Source organism: Ovis canadensis, chromosome 6 (genome assembly GCF_042477335.2).
Source record: "Ovis canadensis isolate MfBH-ARS-UI-01 breed Bighorn chromosome 6, ARS-UI_OviCan_v2, whole genome shotgun sequence".
Classification (NCBI taxonomy): Eukaryota; Metazoa; Chordata; class Mammalia; order Artiodactyla; family Bovidae; genus Ovis; species Ovis canadensis.
Window position 1 is genome coordinate 130,973,510 of NC_091250.1, and position 19,184 is coordinate 130,992,693.

At 53.5% G+C, this 19,184-nt stretch overlaps 1 protein-coding gene across 3 annotated transcripts in view; it reads left to right on the forward strand.

The window, feature by feature from the left end:
* The first annotated feature begins 5,483 nt into the window (after positions 1–5,483).
* Positions 5,484–19,184, forward strand: part of SH3TC1 (SH3 domain and tetratricopeptide repeats 1) — a 64,404-nt gene continuing 50,703 nt past the window's right edge. The window contains exon 1 of one of the 3 annotated variants that reach the window (XM_069594830.1): positions 5,484–5,589. The gene's annotated coding sequence lies outside the window, so the exon portion shown is untranslated. Of the gene's footprint in view, positions 5,637–19,184 lie in introns of all 3 variants that reach the window. The other 2 variants (XM_069594832.1, XM_069594827.1) reach the window with 2 other exon arrangements.

Consider the following 19,184-nt stretch of genomic DNA (forward strand, 5'->3'; position numbering starts at 1 on the left):
GCTGCTAAGTCGCTTTAGTCGTGTCCGACTCTGTGCGACCCCATAGACGGCAGCCCACCAGGCTCCCCCGTTCCCAGGATTCTCCAGGCAAGAACACTGAAGTGGGTTGCCATTTCCTTCTCCAATGCCTGAAAGTGAAAAGTGAAAGTGAAGTCGCTGAGTCATGTCAGACTGTTAGCGACCCCATGGATTGCGGCCCACCAGGCTCCTCCATCCATGGGATTTTCCAGGCAAGAGTACTGGTATGAGGTGCCATTGATACACATTACCTGTCACCAAAATCGCAGTGCTATTGTACGATGAGGAATTGGGGCTTTAACAGGTGGAGAAGACCAGGGTGGTGGCGGGTGGTTATAAGAACACAGCCTTGGGGGCACTCCTCCTGAGCCCACTGTAGGGGTTTTAGCCCCTCAGGTCCCAGAGGGGTGACCTGTGTGGTGCTTCACGCTCAGTCTTCCACTAGAGGGCAGCGGTGGGCAGGGCTCGCCCCTGGCTTGGACTGAACACGAAGGTGGGGACCCCCAGGGATCTCATCTGACGTGGAGAGGTGAAAGGGAGAAGACCCAGTGGGAAGGGACTTACTCAAAGCCACTCAAGGAGAGTTACTCCCCTTCCCCAGCCTCCCTGGGGCTCATCCACGCCTGCGCCTCTTCACAGTGGGGTTGGGGGGGTGGCTACACCATGAGCAAAACTGGAGGGCGGGGTGCTGAGGGTCGTGAGCCCAGGTCTGCTGAGGACACCCTCGGGCTCAGAAGCTTGCTCAGGAAGGCCTCTATGTCTGAACGTGCACCCTAAGACAGTACCCTTATCCACTGTGCTTTTTCTGATCAGAAAATAGCCATCTTCTGTTATAGGAGTGATACACCCTGAACATACGGAAAGAGTCTAACGAACACTTAATGGCCCCGACCTCATCACTCTGATGACCACAGAGAAGAGTTTTGCTTTCTTCTGACCCATTCTCGTTTACTCGAAAGAGCATTTTCAAAACCAAAACTGGGCTTTAGTCACCCACGATGTTTTGAAATCCCCTCCTCTGGCCTAGCTTTGCAGGTCATGCGTGCCAAGTGACTTCAGTCATGTCCGACTCTTTGCGACCCCGTGGACTGTTACCCACCAGGCTCCTCTCTCCCTGGGATTCTCCAGGCAAGAACACTGGAGTGGGTGGCTGTGTTCTCCTCCAGGGGATCTTCCCAACCCAGAGATCGAACCCAAGTCCCGTTTTTCTCCTGCATTGGCAGGCGGGTTTTTGACTGCTGGCCTTCCTTGATAGCTCAGTTGGTAAAGAATCCACCTGCACCGCAGGAGACCCCAGTTCAATTCCTGGGTCGGGAAGATCCGCTGGAGAAGGGATTGGGTACCCACTCCAGTATTCTTGGGCTTCCCTGGTGGCTCAGCTGGTAAAGAGTCTGCCTGCAGTTCAGGAGACCTGGGTTCGATCCCTGGGTTGGGAAGATCCCCTGGAGGAGGGACAGGCTGCCCACTCCAGGCGCCCTGGGAAGCCCTTGCAGGCTACTTTGAGAATATTTTCATGTCGTCAGTGTTGACCCTGCCACCACATCGGCTTCCTACTGTCTGTGGTCTGGGATAGGCCCAGCCCTGGAGGGAGCCCCAGGGGACATCACAGGAGTGTGCTGAGACAGCCCCCGTGACCCTGACTCAGGAACCTCGTTCATATGGCCTAGGGGTGTCGCCTCAAGCTCCGATTCCCGTGCAAAGCTGCCTTGCTGCCAAAGCTGCCTTGCTGCCGCTGGGGTCATGCCTGTTGCAGTCTCAGGCCCTGCCCCTGTTCGCACGTCGCCCTGGCTGCAGGGCACACTGCTTATCCCAGAAGGTGTGAGACCAAGCGCTGTCCCTTTGACTCAAGCTTTTGTTTCCCTGCCGTGAGTATCTCGGCCTGTCCAGACTCGTTTGCTTTCTACAGCCTTCTAGCTTCTTGTAGGTCCTCCTCGCTCAGAAGGGGTCATGCCTGCCCCTCAGGCCACCATCCACCCTTCTCTGCGGGGCTTTCCCGGGCGTCTCCAGGCTAGGGAGGCTCACCCAGCTGGCAGCCCCGACTCCGCCGACACCCCTCCATCCTGGATTGCCGGGGTGGCCTGGCCCGCCCTTCAGGATCACGGCTGGTAAAAAAGAAGTTGCCCTTGGCTTTCGTTTCTTTAAAGCGAGATTTCCAGAATGGTCTTTAAAAGCTTAAGACAAGAGTCTGGGGCATAGGTGATTTGTTTAAGTGAATTCTGGCCTCCGCAGCACCAGTCCTCATGGCGAGATGGCCTGCATTTTTCATGCCCATCAGGGAAGCCCTGGGGTTCCTTGCACCAGTTCCGAGCCCATCACAGCCAGGTGCAGGGGGACAGATGTGAGGCTGCTGAGGGGGTTCTCAGAGAGGAAGGAGAGGCGTCAGGGCCCCCCACGCGGGCTCATGACAGCCTTGGGCCCCTTCACCAGCCCCACTGAGAGGAGCAGTGATACCTGCAGTCTGGCCGAAGCGGAGGCATCCGCTCTGGAACTGTGGTCCCCAGAGGGCTCCCGGCCCAGCCACTTCCCATTTGCAAATGGGGAAACTTAGTTTCCCCAGAGAGACCTGTGAATTGCCCCACAGCACCCCAGGACTGAAAAATATAGGGCTCCATGGGGTTTCCCTGGTCATCCAATCGTTGGGACTCCATACTTTCAACGCACGGGGCGCAGGTTCGATCCCTGGTCAGGGAACTAAAAATCCCACAAGCAGTGTGGTGCAGACGAAAAGAAAAGAAAAGACAGGGACCCATGAGAAAACTAGCGGTGTTACAGGGGTGCAGGAAACAGGTCTCCAGCACTAAAAATCTTCCAGACCTGAGACCTGAGAGGCGGGAAATCACCCACCTGAGAGGTGGGACCCCAGCTTGGGGACTTCCGTGGGGAGAGTCTGCCCAAGCCACTGGGCTGCTCAGGGCCTTGGTCTCCACTGTGAAAAGGGCCCTGGCCGGGTGCTGGGAATCTAAGCCTGAGCTGGGTGCCTGGTCCCTGCCAGCCCTCGACCCAGGGAAGGGCCCCCAAGGAGGGCGGCCAGGACCTAACTACCTCTCCGCCCCCATCTGGCCTCCCTGGGGCCAGGGACCGGCACCCTCCCCAGGCCACTCGTTGGGGTCTGCGGGTCAGCCTAGGCCTGGGGCCAAGCCACAGGACAGAGCTTGGGGGCGGGGCAGGGGCGCGACTGAGAATTCCAAGGGTCTGAGCTGCTTCCTGGGAATCAAGCCGCCAAGCCATGGTCTAGGGACAAGGGTCAGGGTTCAGCACTTGCAGGTCGCCAGCCAGGAGTGGGGGGCACTCCCAGAGCCCGCGGGACAGCGTGCCCTCTATGAAGGTGCAGCGGGCCCTTGGTGAGCCGCTGGGGAACACAGCCCTGTAGGTCCAGACGTCCCGACTTTTCAGAACAGCCAGATACCTGGTTTAGGGTGGAATCTCTACTTCCCACTGTTGAAAATGAATCAGAGGTCTTTAAGCCCATCACCTGTGGACCAAGGGTGGCTGACACCTGGGGACGCTGCCGCAGCGTGGGCCCTGAGGCCGGAGCTTCGGCCTCGGACAGGCTGGACCGTGAACCCAAGGAAGCACGGGGGACGGCCGGGCTTCTGGACTGAAGTGACAGTGGCAGGGGCCACAGGGACAGCTGTCAGGTGCCAGCCCGGAGGGCGTGTGGGGGCGAGCCCTGCGCTCTCATCATGAGTCAAAGCAGAGAGGGCGCCAGGCACCTCGTACCGCATGCGCCCACTCGCCCATTCTCTCGGGCATCCTCAGAGCGGACAGGCACTGAGCGGCCAACTCCTGTCCAGCCCCGCGGCCGGCTCAGGCCCAGCCCTTCCTGCCCGAGCCAGCGCTCCCCCAGGACAGCACACGGCACCTCGTGCGGCCAGGTCAGAGCCACAGGGTGATGATACAACTGCACATCTGGTGTGTGCGTGTAATGTGTGTGCGCATTGTGTGTGTCTGTACTGTGTGTCTGTGCGTGTGTTGTGTATTGTGTGTGGGTATATGTGTGTACTGTGTGTATAGGTGTGTGTGTGTATGTATGTGTATGGGTGTGTGTGGGGGGGGTGTCTATGTGTGTGTGTATTGTGTGTATGGGTGTGTGTGTGTATGTATGTGTGTGTATGTATGGGTGTGTGTGTGGGGGTGTATCTGTGTGTGTATTGTGTGTATGGATGTGTGTGTATATTGTATGTGGGGATGTATGTATGTATATGGGTGTGTGTGTGTGTCTGTGTGCGGGTGTGTGTATATGTTTGGATGTATTGTGTGTATGGAGGTGTTGTGTATGGGGTGTGTATGTATATGGGTGTGTGTGTTTATGGAGGTGTGTGTATGTATATGGGTGTGTGTGTATGGGTGTGTGTGTATGGGTGTGTGTGTGTATGGGTGTGTGTGTATGGGGGTGTGTGTGTATGGGGGTGTGTGTATGTATATGGGTGTGTGTGTATGTGTATGGGTGCATGGTGTGTATGGGTGTGTGTGTGTGTGTGTCTGTGTGCATGTGTGGGTGTATGTGGATGTATTGTGAGTATGGATGTATGTGTGTGTGTGTTGTGTGTATGCGTGTATATGGGTATGGGAGTGTGTATATGTGTGTATGTGTGTGTGTTTATATCTGTGGGCAGGGCTTAATTTTGGGCCCTCAGAACTTACTAATGCATTTAATTCTCACAAACGTTGATGAGGGGGGCCGTGTACCTAGCATCTTCCGTTTCAAAGACAGGAACAGGAGGCACAGAGAGGTTAAGAGTCTTGCCTCAAGTCACACAGTCAGTCCTGGAAGGCCGCCGCCCTGCTGTGGTTCAGGGATCTGAGAAGGGCCAGGGGACACGTCTGCCACAGGCCCCCAGTGACTCTGCCCGCCTATTTGGATGTCTGAAGACATATCATTTGGGACAGGGGTGCCCCTTGCTGATGACAGGGCCAGCTGGGATTCATTAACAATCCAGATTTCTAGGCCCTGCCCTGGCAGGTGCTGACCTGGTGGGTCTGGCGTCAAGGATCTGTAAATTCAAGGCCACCTGGTGCCTGGTTAGAAGCTCACCTGGGAATTGCTCCCTCTGGACGCCTCGGGACCTGCTGCTGGTGTGGCCAGGCCCGGCACAGGGGGCCGCTCGGTGGACCTTTGCTGAGCTCCTAGCTACAGAAAACCCGGCCCCAGCAAGAGCTGTGAGCAGCCCAGCACCCAAAGGCCCAACCTCCTACCCCTCTGAGGCACGGACACCCAAGAGGTGGCACGTGTCATCTGGTGTCCCCAGGTCCCCTGGCACCCAGGCGGTCAGGAAGCCAGGTTCCTGCTGTTCGCGCCTGCAGGCAGCTCCTCCCCGCCCGGCTGGGGAATGCTAAGCCGGGAATTGCTGATCTTCCACCACCACCGATAAGGAGGAGGAAGGTCATGGAGGAGACCCGGCCCCTTCCCGGCAGGGCGGGCCGGCTACAGGCGCAGCCAATGACCCGGGCTGACAGCCCTGGCCACCTGATCGGAGCCTGGAGGGCCAGCTTGCTGCAAATGTGTGCCTTCCTGCCGGGACAGGCATCACGCAGCCGGGACCATCGCGAGGCGCCAGAACAGGAGCAGAGGTAGGTGCGGGACCCCAGGAGCCTCCCTCCTTTCCTTCCCCAGCGGGGTAAGTTCCAGACCACCTACAAAGCAGTCCCCAGCCCCGTGCTTGCGCGCGGAGGGTCACCTGTCAGGACAGGGGAAGCCACGGGAGGGTGTGCATGGGCGTGCGCCCCGAAACCGTCCTAGCTGGGGAGAGGCGGGGCAGTGCTCCAGCGGCTCCGCGTCCGGGGAGGGGCCGCGAGCCGTGAAGCCGGACCTCGTCGAGGCATCAGCAGTGAAGCGGAGCTGCACGCCTCTCCCCGGTGGGGGTGGGGTGGGCCTCTTTATGGCCCCGGAGGCTGCAGCCCCAGAGATTCCCATCTTGGCTGAGCCCCTGGCCTGCGAGTAAGGGACCCGCCTCCGAGCCTCAATTTGCCATCTGTGACATGGCGGCACACGTGTTGGGGCCAGCAGAGTGTCCCTAGGCGGTCAGTGGCTGAGTCCAGCGCCAATGGCCCTGGAGAGGGCTGGGGTGGGGGCCAGGTCCCTCACCCCTAAGGCTGTCCGCCCTCCCTGGCGATCAGCCCTTGGGGGCGGCGTCTCTGCTCCCTCTCCATCCCCCAGACCCCACCCCAGTCCCCCAGGGGCCAATGTCCCTGCAGCCCTGGGGACAGCTCCTCTGTCCAAGAGGGCCTTTTGGACAAGGAAGGGTCAGAGGGGGCGAGGGGGGAGCAGCTCTATCCCCGGGTCCTGGGGTGCACTGCCAACTTCATACAGATGGACCAGTGGTGAGGGGACAGCTCTGTGGCCCAGGCGAGGCCGTGCACCTCCGACCCTTACACCCCGTGAGCCTGATGACCCTTCCTCCTTCCCCCAGGGGGCTGTGGGTGCGGCCCCGGGCAGAGTCTCAGGTGACCCGTGGAAGGGCTGGGCCCAGCGCCGGTTTTCCAGGGTGGGGGGTGGGAGGTCGGGGGGTGGAATAACTCATAGTGGCTGGAAGTGGGGTCTCCTCCGAAGGCCTACCTTGGTCTTCCTGGTGCCCCGGGGATGGCAAGGAGAGCCAGGCTCGGCCCCTCTCACCTTCCTCGTGCAGCTGGGGGAGGCATGGCGCAGAGGCAAGCCAGGGCCACACAGCAAGTTGGCCTGGGACGTGCCCTCCAGGGTCTTTGGCCTTTAATTGTTCTCTCTGTACATTTCCAGGTGGTTCCACCTTCCTGGGCCTTTAAAAAAAAAAAAAGATGATTTTTTTTTTAAAGAACAGTTTTAGACTTTCAAAACAATCGCAAACAGAGCGCCCAGAGTTCTTGCAGCCCCACGCAGTCTCTGGCGCATTTGCAATGGCTCATGAACCAGAGTTTGTTCATTATTACTGAGGAAAGCCCAGGCTTCATTCAGCTTCCCTGCGTTTCCACCTAATGTCCCTTTTCTGTTCTAGGACCCCATCCAGGACACCATGTGACATTTAGTCATCACAGCTCCCAGGGCTCCTGGGCTGGGATGATTGCCCAGACTTTCCTTGTTTGTTTGTTGTTTAAATTTTATTTTATTGAAGTACAGTTAATGTACAGTGTTGCGTTAATTTCAGCTGTACAGCAAAACACATCAGTTTTATGCGTATATATATATATATATATACACACACACACACATTCTTTTCCATATGGCTTGTCATAGAATGTTGAAGAGAGTTCCCTATGCTAGACAGTAGGACCTAGCTGTTCGTCCAGGCTGTATGTAATAGTTAGCATCTGCCAGCCCCCAAGCTCCCACTATACCCTTCCCCCATCCCCCTCTCCCCCTGGCAACCTCAAGATTACTGTCTGTGTCTATGAAGCTTTTTCCATTTCATGGATAAGTTTCTGTCGATATTTAGATCTCACATGTAAGTGTCTTTCCGACTTACTTCACTTAGTGTGAGACTCTCTAGGGTCATCCGTGTCGCTGCGAATGGTATCATCTCATTCTCTTTAATGGTTGAGTCATACCCCATTGTATATATGTACCATATCTGTTGATAGGCATTTAGGTTGGTTCCACACCTTGGCGCTTGTGAATAGTTGAAACTACTATGAACATAGGATTGTATGTATCTTTTCTTAAAAATTTATTTTTGGCGGAGCTGGGTTTCATCGCCACATGGTCTCTCTAGCTGTAGTAAGTGGGAGCCGCTCTCTAACTGTGGTACATGAGCTTCTCATTGAGGTGGGCTCTCTTGTTGCGGAGCAGGGGGTCTGAGGGGTTCAGGCTCAGTAGCTGTGGCACACGGGCTTGATAGCTCTGCAAAACGTGGAACCTTCCAGATCAGGGATTCAACCCATGTCCCATGCATTGGCAGGCAGATTCTTAACCACCGCACCAACAAGGAAGTGCATATCTTTTTGAATTAGAACTTTTTCTGGATATATGCCCAAGTGTGGGGTTGCTGGGTCATTCGGTAGTTCTACGGCTTCCCAGGTAGCGCCAGTGGCTAAAGAACCTGCCTGACGCGAGTCTGATCCCTGGGTCAGGAATATCCCCTGGAGAAGGAAACGGCAACCCACTTTAGCATTCTTGCCTAGAGAATCCCAAGGACAGAGGGGCCTGGCGAGTGTGGGTCCACACGGTGGCAAAGACTTAGACACCACTAAAGTGACTTAGCACAGCATAGCGCAAGGTAGTTCTGTTTTTACTTTATAAAGAAAATTCCATACTGTTTTCCGTCATGGCTGCACCAGGATACACTCCCACCAACAGTTTAGGAGGGTTCCCTTTTCTCCACGTCTAATCTAGAAAGTTTTTAGTAGACTTTTCCATGATGGCCATTCTGACTCTGATACTTTGGCCACCTGATGCAAAGACCTGACTCACTGGAAAAGACCCTAATCCTGGGAAAGATTGAAGGCAGGAGGAGAAGGAGATGACAGAGGATGAGATGGCTGGATGGGATGGCTGGATCACTGACTCAATGGACATGAATTTGAGTAAACTCCAGGAGTTGGCGATGGACAGGGAGGCCTGGCGTACTGCATTCCTTGGGGTCGCAAAGAGTCGGACACGACTGAGCGACTGAACCGAACTGATTCTGACTGGTGTGAGGTGATACCTCATTGCAGTTTTGATGTGCGTTTCTCTAATAATTTATGATGCTGAGCATCTTTTCATGTGCCTGTTAGGCACCTGTATAGACTTTCCTTATTTTAATTTTTTTGAGGAGTTTTGGTTTGGTGCTTTGTAAGATCAGTTCAGTTCAGTCCAGTCGCTCAGTCGTGTCCGACTCTGCGACCCCGTGAATCGCAGCACGCCAGGCCTCCCTGTCCATCACCAACTCCTGGAGTTCACTCAGACTCACATCCATCGAGTCTGTGATGCCATCCAGCCATCCCATCCTCGGTCGTCCCCTTCTCCTCCTGCCCCCAATCCCTCCCAGCATCAGAGTCTTTTCCAATGAGTCAACTCTTTGCATGAGGTGGCCAAAGTACTGGAGTTTCAGCTTTAGCATCATTCCTTCCAAAGAAATCCCAGGGCCGATCTCCTTCAGAATGGACTAGTTGGATCTCCTTGCAGTCCAAGGGACTCTCAAGAGTCTTCTCCAACACCACAGTTCAAAAGCATCAATTCTTCAGTGCTCAGCTTTCTTTATGGTCCAATTCTTACATCCATACATGACTACTGGAAAAACCATAGCTTTGACTAGATGGACCTTTGTTGGCAAAGTAATGTCTCTGCTTTTTAATATGCTGTCTAGGTTGGTCATAGCTTTTATTCCAAGGAGCAAGTGTCTTTTAATTTCATGGTGCTTTATAAAATGCCCCCACTTAAGATTTGTCTGATTAGACAGAAATTATGGCTTGCATAACTCGATGAGGCTATGAGCCACACTGTGTAGGGCCACCCAAGACAGATGATCATGGTGGAGAGTTCTGACAAAACATCCAGTGAAGAAGGGAACGGCAACCCACTCCAGTATTCTTGCCACAAGACCCGCATGAACAGTATGAAAAAGCAAAAAGATATGACAGTGGAAGGTCAGCCCCCTAGGTCAGAAGGTGTTCAATATGCTACTGGGGAAGAATGGAGGGCAATTACTAACAGCTCCAGAAAGAATGAAGCAGCTGGGCCAAAGCAGAAACAACACTCAGTTACGATGGGTCTGGGGGTGAAGGTAAAATCTGATGCTGTAAGAACAATATTGCATAGAAACCTAGACTGAATTAGGTCCATGAATCAAGGTAAATTAGATGTGGTCAAATTGGGAGATGGCAAGAGTGAACATCAACATTTTAGGAATCAGTGAAATGGGCAAATTTAACTCAGATGACCATTATATTTACTACAGTGGGCAAGAATCCCTTCGAAGAAATGGAGTAGCCATCATAGTCAACAAAACAGTCCGAAATGCAACACCTGGGTGCAGTCTCAAAAACGACAGAGTGATCTCTGTTCATTTCCAAGGCAAACCATTCAGTATCATGTCTATGCTCCAACCACTGATGCCTAAGAAGCTGAAATTGACTAGTTCTATGAAGACCTACAAGATGTTCTAGAATGAACACCAAAAACAACGTCCTTTTCATTACAGAGGATTGGAATGCAAAAGTAGAAAGTCAAGAGATATCTGGAATGACAGGCGAGTTTGGCCTTGGGGTACAGAACGAAACAGGGCAAAGGCTAATGAGGTCTTGTCAAGAGAATACACTGGTCACGGCAAACACTCTTTTCCAACAACAGAGACGACTCTACACATGGACATCACCAGATGGCCAAATCAGATGGACTGTATTCTTTGCAGCCAACCATGAGACGCTCTATAAGACCAGGAGCGGCCTGGTCCAGGTCATCAGCTCCTTATTGCAGAACTCAGGCTTAAATTGAAGAAAGTAGGGAAGACCTCTGGACCATGCAGATATGACAGAAATCAAATCCCTTATGATTTACAGTGGAGGCGATGAACAGATTCAAGGGGTTAGATCTGCTAGAGACAGTGTCTGAAGAACTGTGGACAGAGGCTCATAACGTTGTGTAGGAGGCAGTAACCAAGACCATCCCAAAGAAAAAGGAATGCAAGAAAGCAAAGTGGTTGTCCGAGGAGGCTTTACAAACAGCTGAGGAAAGAAGGGAAGCAAAAGGCAAGGGAGAAAGGGAAAGATACACCCAACTTCATGCAGAGTTCCAGAGAACAGCAAGGAGAGATAAGAAGGCCTTCTTAAATGAATAATGCAAAAAAAATAGAAGATAGCAACAGAATGAAAAAGGCTGGAGATCTCTTTAAGAAAACCGGAGATATCAAGGGAACATTTCATGCAAAGATGGGCATGATAAAGGACAGAAACGGTAAGGACTTAACTGAGGCGGAAGATTAAGAAGAGGTGGAAAGAATACACAGAAGAACTATACAAGAAAGGCCTTAATGACCAGGATACTCACAGTGGTGTGGTCACTCACCTGGAGCCAGACATCCTGGAGTCTGAAATCAGGTGGGCCTTAGGAAGCATCACTATGAACAAAACTAGTGGAGGTGATAGAATTCCAGCTGAGCTATTTCAAATCCTAAAAGATGATGCTGTTAAAGTGCTGCACTCAATATGCCAGCAAATCTGGAAAACCCAGCAGTGGTCGCAGGACTGGAAAAGGTCAGTTTTCATTCCAATCCCAAAGAAAGGCAAGGCCAAAGAATGCTCAAACTACCAGACAATCGTGCCCATTTCAAATGCTAGTAAGGTTATGCTCAAAATCCTTCAAGCTAGGCTTGAGCAGTACATGAACCAAGAAATTCCAGATGTTCAAGCTGGATTTAGAAAAGGCAGAGGAACCAGAGATCAAATTGCCAACATTTGTTGGATCATAGATAAAGCAAGGGAATTCCAAAAACAACAACAAAAAAAAAAAAACAAAAAAAAAAACCATCTACCTATGCTTCATTGACTGTGCAAAAGCCTTTGTGTGGATCACAACAAACTGGAAAATTCTTCAACAGATGGGAGTACCAGACTACCTTACATATCTCCTGAGAAACCTCTTTATGGATGAAGAAGCAACAGTTAGAACCTTACATGAAACAACCCACTGGTTCAAAATCAAGAAAGGAACAAGACAAGACTGTATACTGTTATTTATTTAAATTATATGCAGAGTACATCATGGAAGATGCTGGGCTGAATGAATATCAAGCTGAAATCAAGATTGCTGGGAGAAACATCAACAACCTCAGATAGGTTTCTGTCACAACAAGCCAGGCTTATCGTGTGTCTGTCCTGGCCCAGTCCTAGAATCGGCCATTTCTCCAAAGATTCTGTTTACTGGAGCACGGCTTTAGGAGCCATGGTGTTTTATCTGCTCTCTGTGTGTGCTTGCTGCACTTGTGTCTTTTAGATCCTCTCAGCCGACATATATGTGTATATAAACCCATGGAGAGATACAGGAGTATGTGTACACATATCCATGTAAACACACACATCTGTAACTTAGCCTGTACAAGTTGCTGTTCACTCAGTCGTGTCCGACTCTTTGTGACCCCATGGGCTTGTCCTTGTCCTTCAGTATCTCCCAGAGTTTGCTTTGTTTCATGTAATTGAAGCGGTGACGCCATCCAACCATCTCGTCCTCTGTCGTCCCCTTCTCCTCCCACCTTCAGTCTTTCCCAGCATTAAGGTCTTTTCCAATGAGTCAGCTCTTCACATCAAGTGACCAAAGTATTGGAGTTTCAGCTTCAGCATCAGTCCTTCCAAAGAATACCTAGGACTGGTTTCCTTTAAGATGGACTGGTTTGATCCCCTCTCAGTCCAAGGGACTCTTTTTAAGAGTCTTCTCCAATGCCACAGTTCAAAAGCATCAGTTCTTCGGCACTCAGCTTCTTTCTGGTCCAACTCTCACATCCATACATGACTACTGGAAAAACCATAGCTTTGACTAGATGGACCTTGTCAGCAAACTGATATCTCCGCTTTTTAATACACTGTCTAGGTTTGTCATAGCTTTTCTTCCAAGGAGCAAGCATCTTTTAATGTCATGGCTACAGTCACCATCTGCAGTGATTTTGAAGCCCAAGAAAATAAAATCTGTCACTGTTTCCACTTTTTCTCCATCTATTTGCCATGAAGTGATAGGGCCGGATGCCATGATCTTAGTTTTCTGAATGTTGAGCTTTAAGCCAACTTTTCACTCTCCTCTTTCACTTTCATCAAGAGGCTCTTTAGCTCCTCTTCACTTTCTGCCATTAGAGTGGTATCACCTGCATATCTGAGGTTGTTGATATTTCTCCCAGCAATCTTGATTCCAGCTTGTGATTCATCCAGCTGCTATAAGTGGGTGTGTGTATGTGTATACTAACCTGTCTATATACATATATCTGTAAGTTTGCCTGTATATACGTGTATTCCAACCTGTGCACACACACACATCTAATGAGTATTTCTACATGTAACACGCGTATCTCTGTCCCGTGAAATTCAAGTTCGCACTGGTGTCTCCATCTCTCAGCCAGCAGCCCATGGGTCATTCCGGCTTCCTCTCCTGGGTTTCTGTAACTCCTGCTCCAACAGTGAGAAACCTGTCTATCACCACCAACCACCGTTTACTTAGCTGTTGACATCAGACTGCTGGACACATGTACAGAAGCGTGAAGATCTTGAAACCCAGGCCCTGTACAAAACATGGTGACCGGCTGGAGCCCAGGACACAGAGGTGGGGCCTTTACTTCCAGTCTTCAGCCTCCACTCCTCGCCGGGCTTGGGGGCAGACACCTCTCCCCTCCGGTCATTGAGGCGCTTCTTTCATTCATAGTACAGTTCACAGCTTTGTTGGACTCAGCTTCCATCCTGGGATTCCCGAGTCGTCTCAAATCTGTTTTATTTTCATTCATTAAGGTTCGCTTGTGCTATAAAGTTTAAAGACTTTGGAAAAACGGGAGGCATCAGGTAGCAACCATCACAGGACCACCCTGAAAAGTCCCCGGGGCTTCCCTGCTCAGCCCTCCACGCCGCTGATGTATTGATCCTTCCAGCTTATTCTCACAAAGGCAGGGAATATGAAAACATTCTCACCCCCCTTCAGAACACAGAAGGCGGCGCCCAGAGCACTCCGCTGCTTGCATTCCTCACTTGCTGTGGCTCAGAGGCCTTCCCTTGCCGACGCCCTGGCACCAGCTTCACGCTGCTCGCGCCAGTCTGGAGCATGAATTTTGTGGCACCTGGGTCATTTCCAAGGTGTCGCTGTTACAGAGCCCCCACTCCCTTGGAGCCCTACCCTGTCAGAAGCGGACAGTCGTCTGCAGAGTGTTCCCACAGGTGGGGCTTCTGGGCAAAGGGCACTGTGATTTTATAGGTGCTGGCTGGTTGACTGGTAACCCGCCCTCAGCATGGCGAGGCCCTGCCCTCCCTGCAGCCCACCGAGGGTGTGCCCGCAGACTTCAGGGAGGAGCTGGGAGGTGACAGAGCGTGTCTTGGGACCCCTTTGTCTTTCTGGTTGGGGGTACTGAGCCTCGTTTCATATATTTTAAGGACACAGACAAGTAGGAACTGTGTGTGTCCAGTCTGCCCCGTTTTCTGTGGAGTCATTGCTCTCTTCCTCCAGCATGGCAGGTGAGAAAGAAAGAAAGGAAAGTGAAGTTGCTGGGTCACGTCCGACTCTTTGCGACTCCATGGACTTTAGCCCGCCAGGCTCCTCCATCCATGGAATTTTCCAGGCAAGAGTACTGGAGTGGGTTGCCATTTCCTTCTCCAGGGGAATCTTCCCAACCGAGGGATCGAACCTGGGTCTCCCACATTGCAGGCAGATGCTTTACCATCTGAGCCATGGGGTCTCAGGTGAGGTTCAGTTAAAAATACCTGCTGGGAGAGGGCAGGGTCCAGCCTGACTCAGAACCAAATCCCACAGCAGATTTTGTTTGTTGAAAATTAAGAGTGAAGGGACTGAGATAAACAGCAGACAAACCCCAGGTGAAGCTCAGCCCGCAGAAGGCCCTGGCCCGTCCTCAGAACTATCAAAGTCATGAAAAACATGGAAAATTTGACAGCTGGTCCCAGCCCAGGGGAGCCTGACGAGACGAGATGCTTAAGTGCGAGGTGGTGTCCCCAGTGCCCTCCGGGGATGAAATAGGGCACTAAGGAAAGGCCAAGGGAAGCGAATGAAGCCTGAGCCCCCACCACGGCTGGCTCTGAGGCAGGGACCAGGTGGAAGGGGAGGCTCGCAGCCGACCCTCAGTGAGAGGTGTGCAGGGAGAAGGTTGGTGCCCACGGGAGGCAGGGGGCAATGGAAGAAGCAGCTTGTTCCACTCCTCCTTATTCTCTCCTGGAATCGGGAGCAATCTGGGAGGGCTCCCAGAGGAGGGGATGGTCAAGCAGGGCTTGGTAGAATGTGTAAGAGTCTATCAGGCTGCCACAGGGAAAGGAAGGTATTCTGGGCATGGGAGCAGCTTGAGCCAAGCTCTCCCCATGAGAAATGGCCGAGTGCAGTGACGCACGGACGGCTCCCTTCTTCCTGCTCCCTGACCGGGCGTGGGTGCAGTGGGCGCTGATGCGAGACCCCGGGCAGAGGGCTCCTGGCCTCTTCTGGGCCTGTTGTGTCCCTGCATCTCCAGCAGGAATGTGTGTTTCCTGTGGCGGGAACCCCCTGGCCTTGCCTGTCTGACCCTTGTGTTCGTGATGAAAATCTAAAACCCAGACTCTGGGGTAGGGGGTCTACTCAGGCAGGAGCCCGGTTGGCTCCCTGTCACAGGCTACACGGTCCTTGGGGTGGTGAAGAGCTGGACACGACTGGAGCGCACACGTGCACACACGCAATCAGCCTCCCATGAGCTGAACCCGCCGTCCCGGGCCCTGAGCTTCACCGGGCCTCCAGCCCTGAGGGCCTTTGGCTTCCTTGCGGGCCCGGCTGCCCAAACGTGGGTGCTGTGACGAGGTCTGTCACCCCCTCCTGTCGTTTGGCCCTGTGCATGGGCGCCTTCCTTCCCCTTCCTGGTAAGGGATGACAAGCCCTGCTCCTTGCGGCCACCACCCGCCCTCCCTCCTCTCGCCTTACCCTGCCCTGCTCTCTGGCCATGCTGGGACGTCCACCCGAGCCTCCCTTGCCTGCTCTGACCTATCCTCCAAGGCTGTTCAGGTCGTGTGGCTGCTCAGTGGTGTCTGACCCTGTGCGACCCTATGGACTGGAGCCCTCCAGGCTCCTCTGTCCATGGGGATTCTCCAGGCAAGAACGCAGGAGTGAGTCACCTTTTCCGTGTGACCCCATGGACTGTGGCCCATCAAGCTCCTCTGCCCATTTAATTCTCCAGGCAAGAATACTGGAGTAGGTTGCCATTCTCTTCTCCAGGGGATCTTCCTGACCTAGGGATCGAACCCAGGTCTCTTGCATTGCCCATGGACTCTTTATAGTCTGAGCCACTAGGAAAGCCAAGTCAGGTCAGTTGCTCAGTCGTGTCTGACTCTTTGTGACCCCATGGACTGCAGCACACCAGGCTTCCCTGTCCATCACCAACTTCCAGAGCTTGCTCAAACTCATGTCCATTGAGTCGGTGATGCCATCAAACCATTTCAAGCATCAGGGTCTTTTCCAATGAGTCAACTCTTTGCATCAGGAGGCCAAAGTATTGGAGTTTCAGCTTCAGCATCAGTCCTTCCAATGAATATTCAGGGTTGATTTCCTTTAGGATGGACTGGTTGGATCTTCTTGCAGGCCAAGGGGCTCTCAAGAGCCTTCTCCAACACCACAGTTCAAAAGCATTAATTCTTTGGCACTCAGCCTTCTTTTTGGTCCAACTCTCACATCCATACATGACTACTGGAAAAACCATAGCTTTGACTAGACAGACCTTTGTCATAAAAGTATGGTCTCTGCTTTTGACTATGCTGTCTAGGTTGGTCATAGCTTTGCTTCCAATGAGCAAGCATCTTTTAATTTCATGGCTCCAGTCACCATCTGCAGTGATTTTGGAGCCCAGAAAATAAAGTCTTTAACTGTTTCCATTGTTTCCCCATCTGTTTGCCATGAAGTGATGGGATTGGATGCCATGATCTTTGTTTTTTGAATGTTGAGTTTTAAGCCAACTTTTTCACTCTCCTCTTTCAACCTTCATCAAGAGGCTCTTTTGTTCTTCTTTGCTTTCTGCCATAAGGGTGGTGTCATCTGCATACCAAGGGAAGCCAAGCCCCTAAGCAAACGTCACCATCTCCAGGAAACCTTTCCTGACTACCAAGCTGAGTTACTCTCTTCGCCTTTGCCACCCTACCCCGCCCATGTACAGCCTCAGTTTGGGTCTGTCTGCAGTTTTCCTCATGCTAATACTGGGGCCATGGGTTTGGGGGAGGAAGGCCACAGAAGTGAAATGCCCATTTCCCTCCGTCCTGGCGAGGGAGCCTGGTGTTGACATGACCTGTCACTGCTGAAGTCAGGCAGTGATTGTCAGGCTTTCTCCCGTGAAATTACCCTTCTCTTCCATTTCCATGAAGTGCTCCCCGGAAGGAAGTCACCTGCCCAGCCACCCCTAAGGACTGGAAAGGGAGATGCCCCTCCCGGGGGGTGGAACAGCCACATAGATCCCTTGGAGCTCTGCGACATGGGAGAGTCACCTCCTTCTCCTCCATTTACCTAGGCACCCTTTGATTTATATTGGTATGGACTTAGGGATATTCCTTTTATTGCTGATGTTCAGTCGTCCAGTCGTGTCCAACTCTTTGCGACCCCATGGACTGAAGCCCACCAGGCTTTTATAACTGGGGTTATCATCCAATACCTACTTAATGTTGTTCCTTAGATTGTCCCAGCTTCGGCCGTTGTGAGCTCTTGTCCGGACCCCGCCCCCACTGGCCTTGATGGTAATCATCACTCTCTTTCATGGGCCCCTCCTGTGTCTCCTCTGTGGGCCCCTCCCTGCATCTCTTTGACTCGGTCCCATCATTGTGCGGGCCTGTAGATCTACCAGCTATCCACCCATCTGTCGTTTGTCTATCTGTCTGTCTCACTTCCTGCCTTCTGGGCCTGTAAGATGTCCCAGGCTTGCTTACATTTCCCGCCAGATAATCTGCTTCACATGCTAAGGCCTGGCTCGGAGCCCCTCCTCCAGGCAGCCTCCCTGGCTATCGCCGGGCAGCTTGGGGGCTGTTTGGTGGCCCTGGCCTCCCTGTTCATCCTCCATCACAGTCACTCTGTTTCCTTGGCTATCTTTGCTACTAGGCTGAGAGTTCCCGCAGGCAGGGCCATCTGATTCATCCATCCACCCAGGTCCCCAGTGCCCAGCACTGGGCCGGGCACAGGGTGGGGCTGGGCACAGGGTGGGGCTGGGCAGTGCTGCCAGCAGCCAGACCCTGCCCCACTGGCTCTGATGATCATCACTCTCCTTTGTGGGCCCCCTTCCCCACACCGGGCGGGTGCTGGGCCCCGGGCCAGGGCGGACAACGGAGGCCAGAGAAGTGGGCTCACCCAGCTTCCCACCTGGACGGAACCTGTGCTGCTCACCACCTTAGCTCGCAGCAGGCAGGGTCAGCGCAGCTCAACAGGGCTGGTGTGTGAGGGGCTGGCACCACAGAGCTGCCCTCTGAAGGCAGAAGAGCTCTGTGTGGGGAGGGAGAGGAGGCTGTGCCCACCTGCACGGTGACGGGAGACCCTGGGCTCCCACCTGGATTGGCGCCAAATCAGTGGGCGCTCCGACCACCCCTCCCCACCATGTGGCCTGTGAACCTACAGCTGGGTGGCTGGACGCATGAAGGGTGCAGACAGGGCCGCTGCTCAGAGCCTGCAGTGGCCCCGCGGATAAGACCTGAGTGAGTCCCTCCCACCCAGCTGCCCCCTGGAGAGCCAGGAAGAAAGTGGGCGCCTGGAAATGGGCGGGAGATAGGGGTCAGTGTCCTGCACGGCTTTGCCTGATCAGAGGCGGTAACTTGTGGGGCTGCCCCTTCTGCGTGTCTGGGACAGGCAGGGCCCCTGCACACAGCTCCCGTTCAGGCGCCAGTTAGTCAGTCATGCAACAGACGGTTGCAGGTTGCCTGGACAAGAGCCTTGAGGATCCTGAGTGTTAATACAGTGGCACCTGGTTTCAGCTCAAAGGTGCTCGGGGCCCTCAGGGCTGGGGAAGGGCTGGCTTGTCCACGTCAGGCGACGCAGGAGGGAGACTCGGAGACAGACGGGCATCAGTGTCAGCACCACGACGAGCAGGCGCAAACGCAGAGGACGCAGGGGTCAGAGCAGGCTCAGGGAGCCCAAGGCCCCCAACTGTTTGGAGAACAGGGCGGCTTGAACGTGACAGGTCTGGGGAAACTGAAGGACCAGATGCCAAGTGGCTGGTTCCATTACTGAGATATGGGGGAAGGAGGGGTGGGTGGTGGGCCATGAGGCACTTATCCAGTTCCACCGAGAGCAAGGCCTGGCTCTGCTCTCAGGGCTGAGTGGCACCTGGACCATCTGAGTTGGGCAGATGGCTCTGAAGCCCTCTATGTTCATGCTCACCCCTAAGGGCGAGTGCAGACAGGGCAGAGCGGCGGGTGAGCGCGAGGAGGGCGTGGTCAGCTGGGCAGAGAGTGGCCGCTGAGGGGCCAGTGAGTTGCAGGCGGAGATAAAGCCAGTGAGCTTAGCATCGTGGAAGGTGCTGGCAGCCTGGATGAGGGCTACTTTGGGGAGTGGGGAGTGGGCGAGGCCAGGCTCAGGACGGAAAGCAGAGCTGGCTGGG